Source organism: Chlorocebus sabaeus, chromosome 22, assembly GCF_047675955.1.
Source record: "Chlorocebus sabaeus isolate Y175 chromosome 22, mChlSab1.0.hap1, whole genome shotgun sequence".
Lineage (NCBI taxonomy): Eukaryota > Metazoa > Chordata > Mammalia > Primates > Cercopithecidae > Chlorocebus > Chlorocebus sabaeus.
The window spans coordinates 34,543,170-34,561,343 of NC_132925.1; the positions used below are offsets into that span (position 1 = coordinate 34,543,170).

The 18,174-nt window shown below is 35.9% G+C and overlaps 1 protein-coding gene across 9 annotated transcripts in view; it reads right to left on the minus strand.

Annotated features, from left to right (window-relative positions):
- The window catches only part of ZBTB20 (zinc finger and BTB domain containing 20), an 830,675-nt gene that overhangs the window by 508,982 nt on the left and 303,519 nt on the right, over positions 1-18,174 (minus strand). Inside the window, exon 4 of one of the 9 annotated variants that reach the window (XM_073009741.1) lies at positions 13,530-13,593. The exons of the other annotated variants lie outside the window; for them this stretch is intronic. The gene's annotated coding sequence lies outside the window, so the exon portion shown is untranslated. The remainder of the gene's footprint in view (positions 1-13,529; positions 13,594-18,174) is intronic. 9 annotated transcript variants of the gene reach the window in all.

Here is an 18,174-nt window from a genome sequence, read left to right on the forward strand (position 1 = left end):
TCAATGGAAAACAACAACTTGAATATCTTAGAGGTTTTTTTCCTCCAAGACATCAGGTTGTAATCTCCCCCCACAAAATTTAATACAGTTCATAGCTCATACCCCTACTGGATAATCCCCAAAATGTCTTGCTCCTTTTTCAAATTAGACATCAGCATTCAGTATAACAATTAATCAATGCCAACAATGTTCCATATGCTTTATTAGCATTCATTCACCTAATTCTTCCATGAACACTAGGAAGTAGGTACTAATAAAAGCAGAAACAGTTTTGAAGTACAGAATCTCAGAGGTGGTTATCAGTAATTCTAGAATATCAGTCTGACATATGGGTCCCTCCGCTTTTTTTCAGTGCACAGCGTGAACACTGTGTGGCACAGTATTTCAAGAATTAATGTTTGATGCATGTCAAAGCATTATGCTTTTTACTTCATCTTAATAGTAATCACAAGAGTGACTTATTCCTCCATACATGAAAGCAGAGAGAGAAAAAAGATGACCTTGGAAGTTACACACTTTCTTTTCCTGTAAGTATGAAGACACGTCCATAAGTTATTAGAACCATAAAAAACAAAAACTAATAAGAATAAAATTGTGAAACAATATTGAAACCTCCTTAATAAGCAGGTTCTTGTAGGATATTGAACAAGGCATATATGTTGTAGTCCTGATGCTGTATTTGTGTCATATTGAGCAAGCTACTTAACATTTAGGTGCGTAAGGGTTTTTTTCCCTAAAGTGGGAGGATTTAGGTCTCTAAATTCCTTACCAACAACATAATTTTAGAGCAAACTATCTATAAGTCAATTAATAATTTTCCTTGATTCATTTATTATGTAATAGTTGCTAATCAAAATGAATAGTGTTATACTCACAGATTTAACTAACTTATAGCTAAGATCAGGCTTGCTTTGTAAACATCTCTCTAAAAACTCCGAAGTCCACAAATACTAAGACTTCTTTACTCCTCCTGTAATTTTTGACCTCTACTTGAAATCTCACCTGCTACCCTTGACCTCGAATATTGCAAGTATTAATACAGTTTCTGTAAATAGCGTACTTAAGTCAAGAGTCAGAGGCACAAGAAAGGTAATGGCAGGGACAAAGGTACTGCAATTCAGCTACACACTTGTAATGCTTCCTATTAGTTCTTTAGTTATATTAGTTGCGAAACTATTTTAACACATGACAATAGTGGAGGTCATGTGTGGTAGGCTGATACTGCAAGCAAAAACAAAAATTATGAGAACGATGAAATAGTAGGTCTTAGTGTTTAAGCATATCTACTAGTAGTAATACTTGACAAGCAGCCCATCTTCTTTGTGATCTTGAAATGATTTCATGATAAAGCCAAATACTAGAAATATAACTGCTATCTTTTGGGAGATCAAAGGTCATGTGACGGGGAGAGCTAAGGTCAAGAGCAAGCCCCTTAAGCCTACTCCACAAATTTCACTAGAGGGTGCTCTTGGGCTTTTATGACTTCTCAATTCTTCAATAAGAAACAAGTATTGCTTACATAATATATATTCTGCCTAGCATAACTTGTACTCCATCATGGATCCCATATCCAACACTTCAATACAGAGTTAAAGATATCTCAAGCAGGCCCTGGGCCTGGTTTTTTATTTCCCTGTGTAATTTCCTTGTTTCTACTGATAGTATACTTATGAGTTTCACAAATGTAAGACACATAAGAGATCTTAAGAGGTCTTTAAAAGTCTACATTCTATTAAACAACCACAGAAACTTCCCAATACATCCAAGTAAGATTAAATGGGGATTAATGATAAAGCTATTTTTGCAAATATATATTTTACAAACATTTTAATCTTATAATAGGACCATAATTTATATATCTATTGAAAGAATTTTTATTATTCTATAAGATCTGTAGAGAGTCTGATTGCCAAATAAAATAAATTTCAATTATTTATACATGTATTATTCATATGTCTCATGACATCAAATATTGAGCACCGAATAAGTACTTAATAAATATTTCTTGACCCTTTATTGCACATACATATTTTTATACCATGTTCCAACAGGATGACATATAATTAAATTTTAATCTCTACACCATATGTTTGAAATTTTTTCTATAAATGCAGTTTCACCTTTCTGGAATTCACATTTAATGACATATTCTGTTTATTTCTAATGATAGAGCTGCTTTTTACATACTTCCCATTTTTGCTACATTGTGAAGAGAAAATGAAACATGGAAATTGTTTTGTTATGTGATTAACTTTTTAATGTTTCCATTTGTTTATTAGAAGATTAAGAAGTTTATTTGTTTCTACATTAAAATATTGGCAATGGCATATATCAATGCATAGTGATTTTCTTAAGAATTGCAATGAGTGACTAAGTAAAATTCTTCTTCACTTTCAGGATGTAAAGAATTATGACCACTAGCCATTATGCATGGTGTTGTTCTTATCACACATACTTGAAAACTCAATAGCTTTAGCATCTTTAGGGTTGACAGTAAAATTCTGAGGTTGACTATGGAATGCTAAGTCTTTGACTGCATTTCCAATTTGTCTAAACTTACAGTTTCGTTATTCCTTAATTGAATTAAGTTTTAAGTTTCTCTTAAAATCAGCTTGATGTTTTTGACAAATAAGAAATTTGGGACCTGAATAGTAGCATACAATATATGAATCTGCATAAAAATGTGTTTTAAATGCACATTTGATAAAAAGATAAGCCTGGTCACTTATGAATTCCAGCTCCTTTCAACATCCTGCATGGATTGCAATCAGTGTGAAAAGTTGGGGAAAACTCAAGTGGTCTCAGATCTCTTATAAAGCAGTCACCTGAGCTCTTAAACTATATGGTGCTTCTCAAAAAGGGCTCCTTAAGTATCCCATTTGATGCATGTTATTCCCCAATTCAACTTGCAAAGGACAGAGTCACGAGCATATATTCAAACTGTATTTCATCCAACTGGGTTGTCAATAAGCTTAAATCACTCTCTGAAGAATTGGCAAAATTCCCATGGATACTGTGAAAATAAAGGGAATCAATGAAGAGATATAATTATTTTACTTTCAAATTTAATTAATTTGTGGGAGAGGTCATTTTCTCTCAAATATATTCAAGTTTCTTCAAACACAGGTCAATGTTTGCCAGCTGATAGGAAAAAAGAAAACATTTAGTCTGAGTTTCCCACATTTATATTAATCTCTATATCATAGCTAAATAAAATGTTTCATAAATCTTCATATAGGCAAAAGAGAGTTCAAGCTGAGGCAGAGTAACAAGTATTGTCAATAGAAAACAACCTCTTAAGTACTGTTTCCACTATTTCCTGTTCCAATTTTTCTACTGGAGAGAATGAAACAAAATAATTTCACATCTGGTTTTATGTATCAGATCACTAAAGATTCTAGGTAGAAGTTACACAGGAGATGCAAGTATAACTTGATTATTTTACAATTAGAACACGAAGACAAAGAAAGAATAAAAGTGGCATGCTATCCCATGCCGTGCAGTTAGTATATGGCAGGTCTTACTCAGAGTCCCCAGTTCCTCATCTAGTGTTCTTTCTACTGCACAAGTTTCCAATGCTGTTTGGTTTTTCATAAAGAATCTGTGTATCATATCAAAATTTCATATTGACTTTCCTTGAAATTTCAGAGAAAAAGAAGGCAGTATGAGAAAAATTACTCTTCATTGTCTAACTCTTCAAGTCAGACAGCATTCCTATGTGCAATGATCCTTGATATAGTCTAGGTCAACTGATCTCCATGAGTTTTCGTACTCATTAAAACATACACATCACAAAGTACAATTACTGTTCTCACTGACTTTAGGGACTTTGCATGTTTCGTAAGTTACCTAGCCTATGCCATCCTGAATCCAAGAGGCACCCTGTATTTCTCTGGAAGTCCGCCCAGCATGAAAATACTGAAATAAGAGTGCAGGTGTACTCTTTGCTTCAAGAAGACACAATAAGCCAAATTCTGAACTTACCAAACAGACAAATTAGGGGGTGATTATTCACATTTTAAAAGGATTCACCACAGGATGCTTTTAAATCATCAGCTGCTCTATTGCATTTTAAATAAGTTGATTTACAAAGCTTCCTTTACAAGGATTTTTCACCATCCAGGGTTCATGGTTCCTCACCCAAAAGCAATGAGAGATTGGTGAGTATAGTCCTATTACCTGCTAAGCCAAGCTTCCTTTCCCAAATAAGAGAATAATTAGCACTGCAGTTCATTTCTGAAAAATTAAAGAGTCTCTCACTCCTGAAAAATGTAATATACACTGAGCACTTGCTATGTGCCTGGCACAGTGCGAGGCATTTTAGATAATGATCTCATTTACTCCTCACCACAGCTCTAGGAGATTAGTACAATTATCCCAACCATGGATGAGGAAACTGGGACTCAGAGAAGTTAGAGTTAAGTAACTTGACTAAATTCTTGCAGCAAATAAGTGATTGTGCCAGGATTCAAAGTCAGATCTGTCTGGAGCTCTTGCCCTTACATATTTTACAATACAATTTCAGATGAAATTTAATGACATCTCTTACCTCTGACCTAACTAAGCAAAATTGTGCTCCAAATGTACTATTCCCGTGCAGCAATCCTGTCTATAGCAATAGGGACCAGTTACACAGCCTGAATACAGAAAGATAGGGGGCTCACTAACAAGGTTGCCTATTCTGGTCACTGCACTGCCATATTAAGCCCGGATTTATTTCCTGTAATTCCTACCCATTGGGTCTAACTTTGCTCTATAGTCATTGAGAACACTGAAAATCCCTTCTCCCTATACCTATCATATTTCTCTTATGGTTTCCTTTAATTTATTTTTCTTTTTAGTATCCAGTGCCTCCAACCTTTTTAAAATATAATGGGTTTGTCTGCTGTTTACATATATTTTATTCTTTCTTGAAACTGCTTCTTCTGGAGCACAGAGAACTTATGAATGCTATTTCTAAGCATTTATGCAACTAAAAATTATTGGAACAATACACACCATAGTAGATAAGGGCACAAGCTCAGAAACCCAGACTGCGTGGGTTCAAATCCAAGCTTTACCAATTAATGGCTTGATTTCCTTGGTGAATATATTTAAGGTCTCTGTGCCTCAGTTTCCTCCTTCAACTATGAAATGAGGACAACAGTATCTAGTTAATGTGGCTCTTATGAAGATTTAAAAGAGGGGCCATAATAAGCAAAAGGCAATATAAGGAAAATTACTCTACAGTGTCTAACTCTTCACATCAGGCAACATTCATACAGCAATATTCATATAGTGCTTACAGCCTGCTAGGCAGCAATTAAGGTACTGCCTAGGTTGTAAGCACTATATAAATGTTTGTCATTATTATTGATGGTACAGGAGTGAATGAATACTTAACCGCCTTGGAAAAATATAACCTATATCATTGTATGAGATTGATTTTATTATCCAGATATAAAGAAGTCAAGTTCAACTAGAAAAGGCACTTGACTGGAGACCAGAGATGTGCTTCTAGTCCCAAATCTTTCAAACACTTCAACTGAAAGATCTTGGACTTTATCTACTTCATCTTTTTAAATAGAGGAATGGGACTCTACCTCTGTATCTAAAATGATACGTTTTTATTCTAGGATTCTAGGATCCTATTCAATCTGGGCTCTGCTTAAATTTCATTACTCATTATGTTTGAAAACTACCATTACACACTAACATTTCATCTGCATGTTTATATTATATCTGTTGACATTTCAATCAGCTTATCTTCATTGTTTTCATGAAACAGAATAAGCCTCTGAGAGTCTATAGACAGGTCTGAAAAAACAAAAGTTGTTGTGATAGCACAGAGAGGAATTTAATGTCACTTTGGAGGAGATAACCTAAAGTCCTACTCTGCCAAGCCAGTAAAATCCTGTCTTCTGTCTGCAACACCTGGCCCAGTCCATGCTATCTTGCTGAATTTCAGTGCAGCCCTTGGGATAAATGCAAATTCAGGTTGGGTTGGAATGCCAGGTTGATACAACTGTCATTTTTTTTCAACGAAAGTGCAGATTAGACTACCTTTTACCTACCAAAATCACCTCATTCTTTGATATATATAACATTCAGCTAATTTTATTATGACTTAGTATGCCAGTACTCCTCATATACTTTATTGTCCATCTCCAGATCTAGTGAAGGCATGGTGACTGGTATCAATATCAAGGCAATTGTCTTCAAAGAACGTGGCAATCTATTCTAACAAAGTAAATTCCGCAAGGGAACAAGGGGACAGCCACCCTAAATTAACTAACGACAAAAACTTTGGCATTTTGTAATTAAGCACAATGCATTATTCTACAAATAAAAATGATGTCCTTGTAAATTTAAAAGCTATGCAACGTTATATTTTCTATTTCTAAAATTCTCTAGGCTCAAAGTCAATATGTAAGTCTAATTTTTTTAAATGCACAAAAAGCTATGATATTTCAAATCTTAGATACTAAATTTGTGAACTGAATGAACCTGGCTTTTCCTGCTTAGATGTGAACATTCCTGTTAGTATATAAAAATTAATAAATATTTTAGGCCAAAATTTTGTGTTTGATGATTGACTTACAGAATCAGTCTAAGTAGGTGTAAAGGTGACTAGACTTATTCTGGAACATGTACAATTTCATAACAGTAACATGGCCTTTAAATAATTCTGTGTAAATGATATTTAACTCTCATTTTAACTGTTAGCCTTTGCAATATGAAACAGCTTGATGCTGAAGTAAAGCTAAGATTTCAGTAAAAAGAATAAAAGCTTTATATTCTACAAGGTAGAAATCCTAGAAAAACCAAAGAAATTAAAATTTTGGAAGTTTTTGATTCATATATTTTAAATAGGATTCTAAAATAACATATCTCTTCTATACATAAGAAAATAGTCTGGTTCACATATATTGATTGATTGAGAAGTTATTACAATACAACTCAGGTTGCCCAATACTAACATTGCTATACCAGCTTTGTTTTGGTAAATGTTTGCATTGTAACTCTGGTGGTATTACAGCAAAACACTCAGAAGAAAGAGAGTCACTTTTACACATATTACATGGCATATGTACAGTCGGCCCTTAAAATGCAACAATACAACTGCAATACTTTAAATAGTTTAAAAAACAAATGCCTTTGAAGAACATAATTTATATACTATTTATTAATAGGATTAAATCAACATTTTTATGGCTCTCTAAGCTTATCCCAGAAACCTTTCCATTATTTCACTCAGTAACAAGAGAATTTTTTTTTAATTGTTTATATATTTTTTTAGATATGGTTTCACTCTATCACCTAGGCTGGAATGCAATGGTGTGATCTCGGTACACTATAGTCTCTACCTCCTGGACTCAAGTAATCTTCCTGCCCCAGCCTCCTGAGTAGCTGGGACCACAGGTGCGTACCACTACACCTAGTTAATTTTTTTTTTCTGAGATACAGGTTCTCACTATGTTGCCAGACTGGTCTTAAACTGCTGAGCTCAAGCAATCCTCTCCTTGGTCTCCCAAGTACTGTGATTACAGGCATGAGCCGCTGCACCTGGCCGAGAGTCTTATAGATAGGTATTATTAACACCATTTTGCAAAATTTTAAAAATAAGGCACAGAAAGGTTAAAATAAATTGTACAAGTTCAACAAGTAGTAAGTGAAATTCAGCCAGACTTTGAACTTAGACATCCTGTTTTAGAATCTTAATGCTCTATTTTTCCCAACGCAACCTCACTAACTAATGTACATATTAGATTGCACTGACATAGTAAGGACAAAGAAAACCCATTTTCTGTGTATATGCTATTGCCTTAGAAAATAGCTACTGAAAATACCTTAGAAAATAGCTACTGAAAAGACCAATGCTATGAAACAGTTTGGTTATACCTATTAAAAATTTTAAATCTCTGCTACACTGTATTAACATTTTATATCTTAAAAAGTTAAAGAATAATAGAGCCTAACTTAGATCCTTCCAAATTTGTAATTCTTCAAAATCTAAAATGAATTTCTAATTAATGACTTATAACTGCTGAAGTAGGAAACTATGACAAAACCAGAGACAAGCCCTTCCAACAGTGCCTATGACATCATAGATACACAAATCTTCCCCATTTTACAGTACACAAAGAAGACTGGAATTCAGCTTTTATCAGACAGTAATAAACTTCTTCTGCTAAGTCAGTCTCTTAGTCTTAGATTTACATTCCCACTGTCAGCAAGAATTTTTAAGTTAAACATTTTTGAAAATTAAAAATTCAATAAATAGCATTTATATTATCCACAGAATGTGTTTTCATTGCTTTGGTGCTAAAATATTTTATTTTAGACTGTTCTTTTTTCTCTTTTCCATTCATCTCTTAGCTGCTTCGCTCCAATCCTTGCCCCTTTCCACCCTTGTTCTCTCTCTCCCTGAAGCCTCAGGGAAGAGGGCTGCAAACTATCTGGATGCCTGGACCCTCACGCTCCTGAGATTAAACCCAGACCCGCCCATGGCAGGAGTCCCATTCTTTGTCTGAAGCAAGTGTCTGATTGAGTTAGATGTGGAGTTGTTATCACATTGAAAAGAAAACCCGGATTTTTTTTTTTATCTTTGGTATTAAAAATACGTTATATTTGTATTAAAATATCCATCTAGTAAACTCTCCCAAAGAAAATAGTTTCCTTATATTTTCACCTTATTTTCTCATTCCATTCTTAAAGCCACAGTGAAAGGAAAGTTGTTATGGTCACCTCAAAGTATTATTTTCCACTTCTAATCAAGATCAGGTTTGGACAAAGCTAAACAATAATTTTTATTTTGTATTTAAGGACGCCGGCTACTGTTTACCTACTGATGTTATTTATACCAACAGGGGTTCTCCGAAGTGATACCTAAAGCTTGCCACTTCATTGGCATTATGTCGTAGGTTTCAGGAGGGCTTTTGTAAAGTCAATTTTCTCCCAGTAGCGCTTTATCCCCACGGAGAGTAAGTAGATGGGAGAGTTCTTTTTCCCTCAAAATAAGGCTCATAGCATTGACCAGGGCATTTAAATGTATCTTTACAATTCTCAACTGGATCCCCCAGGAAGAGCTTTTATAGATTTGGATTTTTATTTTTTTGTCATAAAGTATTCTATTTATTTCCCAGCAGCTGGTGTCAAAAAAGTTGTTGTGTTTTTTTTTAATATTCCTTTTAAATAAATAAAATCTGTTTTCATATTGTGTAAAATTAGTTTTGCCTGCTGTGAGTTTGTGGCATTATGCAGTGATCATTTCTTCCCATGAATTATTTAAAGTGAGGATATCAAAATCTGATGGAACAATACAATGAACTATACAATTTAATTTTATAATATGCCAGTTCATACTAGTGTCTCAAAATGCACAGTAGTTGCAATACATTGGTTCAGAATTAGCAGATGAAGTATAAGCCCCTCAGTTTCGTATTTTTGTATCTGAAAATTAGTTCTAAATTTTCTAGTGGGCTAGAGAATCATGCATATTTGGTAGTCCATAGATACCTAAAGACCTTTTGCTAATTCCTCATGCCAGGCACTGATGTTTGCCTAGTCTAGATGACTTTTTTTTTCTTTTTTTAAATCTTTAAGACATTGAGTTTGACAGCTGTTGACCCTTTCATTACAAAACAATATTGGTATTAATAGCATTTCCTCTGGAGTTCTCTGATCACTTTGTTTTAGGGAACAAATGCACCTATGTAACCATAATTATTCCTACTACTTATTCTCACTAAAGAGCTTCTAGAAGAAGGGAAACAATGATCCACTCAAGTGCCCCACTGCACTTATAGGACTTACAGTAAAGCTGCTAAAACTTAAATTTTAAGGTGAGTGAGGTGGAATACGGGAAATGAATGAGCTACTAATGAATAGGGCAAGACATGATTAGAAGCTATAACAAAGTCTGAATCAAGGAAAGGTCAAAGGTTGCCTTGTATTTGATATTGTGTTTTAATAAATTATAATCACAATACTACACTGATTTTTTTCCTCAGTGGATTTTTTAGTATTCTATAAGAGACATTTTGTCTGATTAATTTGCTATATTGAAAAGTGGGAGTCAGTATATATTACTCACAAATTCTCAAATAGCCTCCGAAAAAATTCCACCACAAAGATTTTTAAAAAATGGAAGTACATGGGAACAAGATCCCACAAGATGTTGAGAGTGGTTTTCCAAAGCAAGAACTGTCTTAAAACATAGAATAGCAATAATGAGCACCTTTCTTGTTAGTTGTACATACTGTAAACTAACTTATGCCCCAAACAAAACTCTGGATTTCATATTACCCACGTTGCCACTTCCTCCTCTAACCTAACTGTATTTCTCTCATCTCAGTGAAAGGTGACACCATCTACCCAAACAGTTGATCAAGCCAAACATCAGCAACTCTTTCTGCCTCATCCACCACATCTAATCCAACAATAAGCTCCATTAACCCAAACACAAAAGTACATCTAAACCCAATCATTCCTCACTATCTCTATCACCAACCAAAATCACAATTGTCCCTTATCGGGTCTCCTAATTGATTTCTCTGCTTCCACTGTTGTACCTTATAATCCATTACCTAAACAGAAGCTAGAATTCTTGAAATACAGGAAAGATGGTATCATTCCTTTGCTAAAATTCTACAAGTTATATAGAGTGCAGTAAGAATGAAATTAAAATTAAAAACCATGACCAGTAAGTCTCTCCATTATCTGTTCATGACCATCTTTCTGTTCTCATCTTCTAACATTTTTCCTTTGTTCACAGTGCTTCTTTGTCCATTCTGTCTCTCAAACAAGCCAACCTTATTCCTATTAGCCCTAGTCTAGCTCTATTGCCTCCGCCCAGACTGCTCTGTTGCTACATCTCTGCGTGGCTGATTTCTTCACTCGTAGCTCAGATATTATCTCCACAGAAAGGTCTTTCCTTATGTGGTCAAGATATCCAAAGCATTCCCAATTCATTCTACCCTGCTTTACTTTTCTCTTAGAACTAATTACTAGTATCTTCCTTATTTACATCCTGTATGTATTTGAGTATGCACATGTATGTGTGTGTTCATAATCTCTATTACAGTATAAATTCCATGAGGATGAGGTTCTTGGATGTGTTAGTTGTCTATTACAGCATAACAACTTACCCCCAAACTTAGTAACTTAAAAAAGCAAACACCATTCCATAGTTTCTGTGGGTCAGGAATCTGGACTCAGTATAGGTAGGTGCCTCTGGGTCAAAATTTCTCATGAGGTTGTGATCAAACTGTCAGCTAGAGCTGTGGTTTCATCTGAACTCTCAACTGAAGAGGAGGAGATGTGCCATGTGGGGGTCTTCACACGTGAAGGTCTTCACACAGGGCTACTTCATGACTTGACCTTTGCTTTTTCTCGGGGAGAGCAATCCAGGAGAGAGTGATAGAGGGACTCAAGAGGAAAACCACAAGCTTTTTAAAAACTTAACCTTGGAAGTGACATCCTATCACTCCTGTCCTTTATCAGAAATAAGTCACTAATCCAGCCAATACTAAAAGATAGGAAATTATACAAGCAGGTGAAAATAGAGGATGTGGAGATCATGTGGGGCCATCTTAGAAGCTGCCTATTACAATTGCTTACCAGTACATTCTTAGTGTTCAGAATAATTTCTGGCTTTCAGTAAACAAATTAATGAAAAAAAAGACTCTCATGAATTAGTTCCATTTGACATTTTTCCAGTGATCAAGAAAAGGTAGTGAATAAAGTCTCATTCAAACCAAAAGGGATCACCCCAGTAGGAAGGTTTCATTAGATTGTATAAGCAGAAAGTAGCAGTACAGTCTCAGTTTCTTCATCTGTAAAATATAAACAGTAGTTGTACCATACTGTCGGAGACCTAATGAGGCAATTCGTGAGGGCCTCACGAATCAAAGGCAGTGGATAGATGTTAGCTATTATTTATTCTTAATAAGTACAAATGCAAGGGAAGCATTTTGGGGGAAAATAACACAAATCATGTTTTTACGATGATGGTATTTGATATATCAGGTATAACTCAAAAAAGAATTTATGAACCACTTTCAATTGTTTCCTAATTATATTAGCTTAAATATGAGCCCATAACCAAAAAGACTAATAAAATTTTGGAACTCATCAAGTGTACTGAAAATAGGCTAGAAAGCTTTTCATATATTTATGTAAAATTTTGACATCTTCGAAGGGACATAATGATGCATTTGCAATCTCCACAATCATGAGGGCCTAAATGGAGAGAGATGTGTAGAGCCCTGGAACTGGAAGATCCACAGTGTGACTGGAGGCTAAAGTCTCTGAAAAGTTAAAAGAAGACTGCACACTGAACCCTGATCTAATATGTAATGGACTTATGAAATTTAGGCAGAGGGTAATCACAGAATTGTTCATGAAATCCTAGAATATTAATACTAGAGGTCAAGCTTCATATTTGGAAAAGTACAATTAGGGTCAGGTAATAAAGCACTATTCCATATTTTTTTTAATGCCTGCCTTGGAAGGTAGAAAAAGGTAAGAAGTTGGAGAAATTCATAGAAGATATACCAATACGGACTGTAGTGGATATATGGATTGGAGGTTGCCATCGGAGAGGCAAACAAGGATGTCTTTAAACTTATTTACTGATGTTTCCATTTACAACCAAATGGGGCAGATGCATCCCAGATTTAAAGAAGCCACTCCAAAAGCATGAACAGCACCCCTATAAGATGTTATCATTCCTGTTCTATTAATTACAGTGTCACTCGCTCTTTTACTGATAGTCCTGATGGATAATCAGCATGAACCAGCCATTTTCCTCCCTGTATATACATTAGCAAAGCTTTGATTATTAAATAGTTCAAAGATAGGTTTGGCTCGCTGGCTCAATTCTATAATCCAAGCACTTTGGGGGGCCAAAGTAGGCAGATTGTTTGAGCTCAAGAGTTCGAGACCAGCTTCAGCAACATGCCAAAACCCCATTTTGACAAAAAATACAAAAATGTGCTTGGTGTGTTGGTGTGTGCCTGTGGTCCCAGCTACTTGGGAGGCTGAAGTGGGAGGATCACTTGAGTGTAGGAAGTCAAGGCTCCAGTGAGCTGAGATCACACCACTGCACTCCACTCTGCAGGCTGGGTGACGGCGGGGGGGCGCGGGGGGAGAGAGAGAGAGAGAGAAAGAAAGAAAATCTCAGATATATCTATAACAGAGGAATCTCTCAAAACAACGTCTGCAATATCCAGTGTGGTGGATCTAATGGTGACCTTCCAAAAGAAACGCCCACATTCCAACCCCTGAAACCTGAGAATGTGACCTTATTTGGAAAAAGGATCTGTGCAGATGTAATGAGGTTAAGGATTTCTAGATGAGGTAATCCTGGATTATCCAGGGAAGCTGTAAATCCAATAACATTTTCTTGTAAGAGACAGAAGAGGAGAAGACAGAGAGAGCAGAAGGCCATGTGAAGGCAGAGGCACAAACTGGAGCTACATGGCCACAAGCCAAGGAACCTCTGGAGCCACCAGAAGTTGGAAAAGCAAGGAATGATTCTCCCTTACTTAGAGTCTTCTGAGATATTGTAGCCCTGCCAACACCTTGATTTCAGACTTCTGGCTTCCAATTCTGGAAAAGAATAAATTTAAGCTGTTTTAGGCCATCAAGTTTGTGCTTATTTCTAATGGCAACCCTAGTAAATTAATACACCCAGAACAAGTAATTATGTTTTCCAGAGAGGTAATGCAATGTAGTAAAAATAACATTTTGAATGAGATAGATTTAGGTTTAGACCTGGGGTTTCTCTATACTAATTGGGTGCCTTTGAACAAGTTACTTTATATCTCTATCTTCAGGTTGCTCTTTAGTAAAATGATGGTAAGTCTCCCTTGTAGGGTCGCTGTATGATATGTTATTTCTGCTCAATATTCAGTACTCAATTAACCTGTTAATGATAAATTCACACATGTGCAACATGTCTACAGACGTTAAAAACTGTTGTTTTCCTTGAAAATCAACATACATTTTAGCAAGGTATTAATTAGAGCATATGGGATTGATTAATGTGGAAACTAGTTGCGCAATACCAAATGTTTTAACAAACCTTTATTACAACCTGACTATTCATGTCATTTTAAATAACTTTCCTGGTTGTCAGCAGAACCATATTCAGTCTGTTCTTCTACTGTCTCATCCTTAATATCTTCCATAATTTCTCACAGAGAAATAATGAAAAAGCCAGAGTATTAGTAGAAAACATCTGCATCTAGCTTGGCCTTCAGTCAGATATAGAGTCAAACTTGTAATCACAGAATTCTCCTAAATGTTAGTCTCAGAAAATTGACAAGGGCATAATAATTTCTAGGACAGAGTAGTCAAATTCATATCCACCATTGATACTTTCCCATCCTTGATATTAAAGCAGACAAAAGAAGTAGTTCTCACAATAATTTTATAGAGGAAGAATATAGGAATAATGCAGTTTAGGTATTGCTTATTCTGGAATAACTCCTTAATACTAAATTGAGACTCTAGTGAGAGCTATTCAAAATGCATAAACAAAAGTAAAATAAATTTTCAAGAAGCGATCTTTCTTACTTTTCTAGGGACAAACTTTTGAAAAAAATTAAAAAATTTTAAAAGTAAAATATGTAATAAATTAGCTATAATATCATTTGTAGCTATTGTAATTTATTTTTTATTAATTCACTCAACAAGCATTTATTAAATGCCTAGTCAATGTCAGGCATTGTGTTAGGCACTAAAGACACAGCCTTGAACAAGGCGTACTATTCCCTACCTTAAGGATGATTTAGGCAAAACAATCAATGACAATAAAGTGCACATCACAGGAATGCAACTTAAGGCGATTATAATTAGGGAATCAGGGCAGGCATTCCATAGAAAATAAACGTTAAATTGAGACTTGCAAGATTGGTTTTATGTTAGTGGAGGTGAGAAGATGAGGGAAGAAAAAAGTAATGAAGAGTATTCAAAACAAAGGGTAGAACATATGCAAAGACCAGAAATGAGAGTGAGCGTGGTGCACTGAAGGCATGAAAAACACATTTAGTATGATTGGAGCATAGAATGCTAGGGGGAAAGGGGCATGAATCAGTCCAGAAAATGAGACAGGAGCCAGGTTGTAAGATTAATATTAAGGAAGTCAGAATACTATTGCAATAATTTAGGTGAGATAAGATGGTACCCCGGATGAGAGTAGTAGTTCTGATATGAAGAAGACTGAACAGATTAAGGACATTCTTAGGAGGAAGATCCAAAGTACCAGGTGATTGACTGCATGTGGAACAGCAGAGGATGTGGAAAAGGTAATGTCAGGTTTCTAATGTCGGCAATTATGTACCAATACTGGAGGCGAGAGCATGTTTGGGGCAAAGAGCTGAGTTTAGAACATGTTGAGTATGAGGTGTCTGTGAGACATCCAAGAAAAGAGGTCTAGAAGGCAGTGCTCAGAGAGAAATCTGAGCTGGAGAAAGATGTGGTGGTCATTCAGATGCAGATGCTAATGAAACCTATGGGAGAAAATGAGATTGCCTGGGAGGACTGTCCAAAGTGAGGAGAGAGCCTAAGAGAGAGTTCAGAGAACATCAACTTTAGTACTGCAAAGGTTAAGTAAGACTAGCAAGGCTGCCTCTAATGAGACTTTATACAACCCCCTTCATAATAAGGTCTTACTTTCTACAGCAATTAAGGACTCACACTTCTCTTCTCTCTTTTGACTCTCAAACAAAATTGTAAGATAAGCAGGGTAGGCAACAGGACTTCTTGCAGATAAAAATAATCTAGGTTTCAAGAGGTTAGGCTTGAGGTCATGGATCTCTTTATTTCCGGATTAGTTTTCTTTCCATACCATCACTCTACTCCCAAGGATTAGTTCCTTACAGCTTCTTCTTTGTTGTTAGCCTGGACTGTTGCCTAGCTGTCATTTTAGAGGGGTGAAGCTTTTTTGCATTATATTGTATTAAAAATTTATCCATCTGGAACTGATGAAAGGACAGAAGGGCTAATCTGAGGCAAAATTCGAGAGTGGGAGAACTGTTTCTTAGAGCTTCCAACCTCCCTCATCTCTACCTTACCCCTTCTTTAAAAACTTTTGTTCATTTACTCAATAATTAGTTATTAAGATAATTTGTGGATATGGAAATAAACAAATCTCTACCTTCACAGAGCTTACACAATAGTAATATGGCAAACATAACAACCAATGCACTAAAAGTTAAGAAAGAGAGGAGTGTGGAACCAGAAGACACCAACGGCATACCTAACCTACATTGAAGAGGGTAAGGAATACTTCTTAGAATAAGTAATATTTCAACCAAGATTTAAAAAATTGTTGAAGTTGACTGTCTTGGCCACTGTTGCAAGGAGAAAACTGATTCAACCAATGAATTTAGAAAACTGCAATGGAAACACATAAGTTAGTGTGCCATCCTTTTGTATTTTTCAAAAAAGAAATCCCAGAATTTGCAAGACTTGATACAAAAAGAATGAATCTCCTTAAACTGTGGAATTCCTGCACTAGTACTGATACAGTTTAGGCTCTGTGTCCCCAACCAAATCTTAGGTTGAATTGTAATCCCAGGGACCTAGTAGAAGGTGATTGGAGCAGGGGGGTGATTTTCCCCATGCTCTTCTGGTGATAGTGAGTGAGTTCCTATAAGATCTGATGTTTTAAAAGTATTTGGCAGCCTCTCTCTTCTCTCTTCTCTCTCTCTTTCTGTCCTCCTGCCACCATGTAAGACATGCCTTGCTTACCCTTCTGCCATGATTATATGTTTCCTGAGGCCTCCCCAGCTGTGCAGAACTGTGAGTCAATTAAGCCTCTTTTCTTTATAAATTGCCCAGTCTCAGGTAGTTCTTTAGAGCAGTGTGAAAACAGACTAATACGAGTACTATCCAAGTATAAGAGAGAACATTACTCTCACCTATCTCAACTCATACCATGTAGGCAGGCCCTTAATCTATCTCCTCCTGATTTGAAGGCAAGGAAAGAACTCTAAGTATCTTGTCTTATTTATTTTTCAGGACTCTAAGTTATATTATCTCCATTATAGAGAAAAATCATCTGAAAAATGACACAAATGTGCCTAAGATTTCAAGCCAGTAAATCTTGGAACTAGGTCTTCATTGTGGTCAGTTGGCTCCAAAGCATCTATTTATTCTACCTTGAATACATATACATACATACATATATATATATATATGTATATACACACACACACACACATATATATATTTGTACAGATGGTGTTTCACTATGCTGCCCAGGTTGGCCTTGAACTCCTGGCCTCAAGTGATCCTCCCACCTGAGCCTCCTAAAACACTAGGATTATAAGGCATAAGTCCCCATGGCCAGCCAAGCAAATGTTTTTGTTTTTGTTGTTGTTTGTTTGTTTGTTTTGAGACAGAGTGTCACTCTGTCACCCAGGCTGGAGTGCAGGGGTGCAATCTTGGCTGACCGCAACTTCCGCCTCCCAGGTTCAAGTGATTCTCCTGCCTCAGCCTCCCGAGTAGCTGGGACTACAGGTGCCCGCCATCACACCCAGCTAATTTTTGTTTTGTATTTTGAGTAGAGACAGGGTTTCACCGTGTTAGCCAGGCTGGTCTTGAACTCCTGACCTCAGATGATCCACCCTCCTCAGCCTCCCAAAGTGCTGGGATTATAGGCATGAGCCACTGAGCCCCACCATGTTTTTATAAAGACTTGTGCACAGATGCTCATTGCTACTTTATTTATATTGTCAAAAATTGTAAACAGTCTAAATGCCCATCCTTAAGTGAATGGATAAACAAATTACAGTATATCTATACAGTGGAACACTATACAGCAATAAAAATGGTGAACTATTGATATGTGCTACAACATAAATGGATCTCAAAGTCAATATACTGAGTGAGAGAAGGACAAAACAAGTACAGAAGATTGTATTTTTATAATAGAATTCAAATTTTTATAAAATTCTAGGAAATGTAAGCTACTGTGTAGTGACAGAAAACAGATCTATGGTTGCATAAGAAAACTACTGGGTAAATACATATACATATATACATATATATATATATATATATATATATATATATATATATAAAAGCTGGGAGTGGTAGTGCATACGTATAGTCCCAGCTACTGGGAAGGCTGAGGCAGGAGGATCACTTGAGCCCAGGAGTTTGAGGTTACAGTGAGCTATG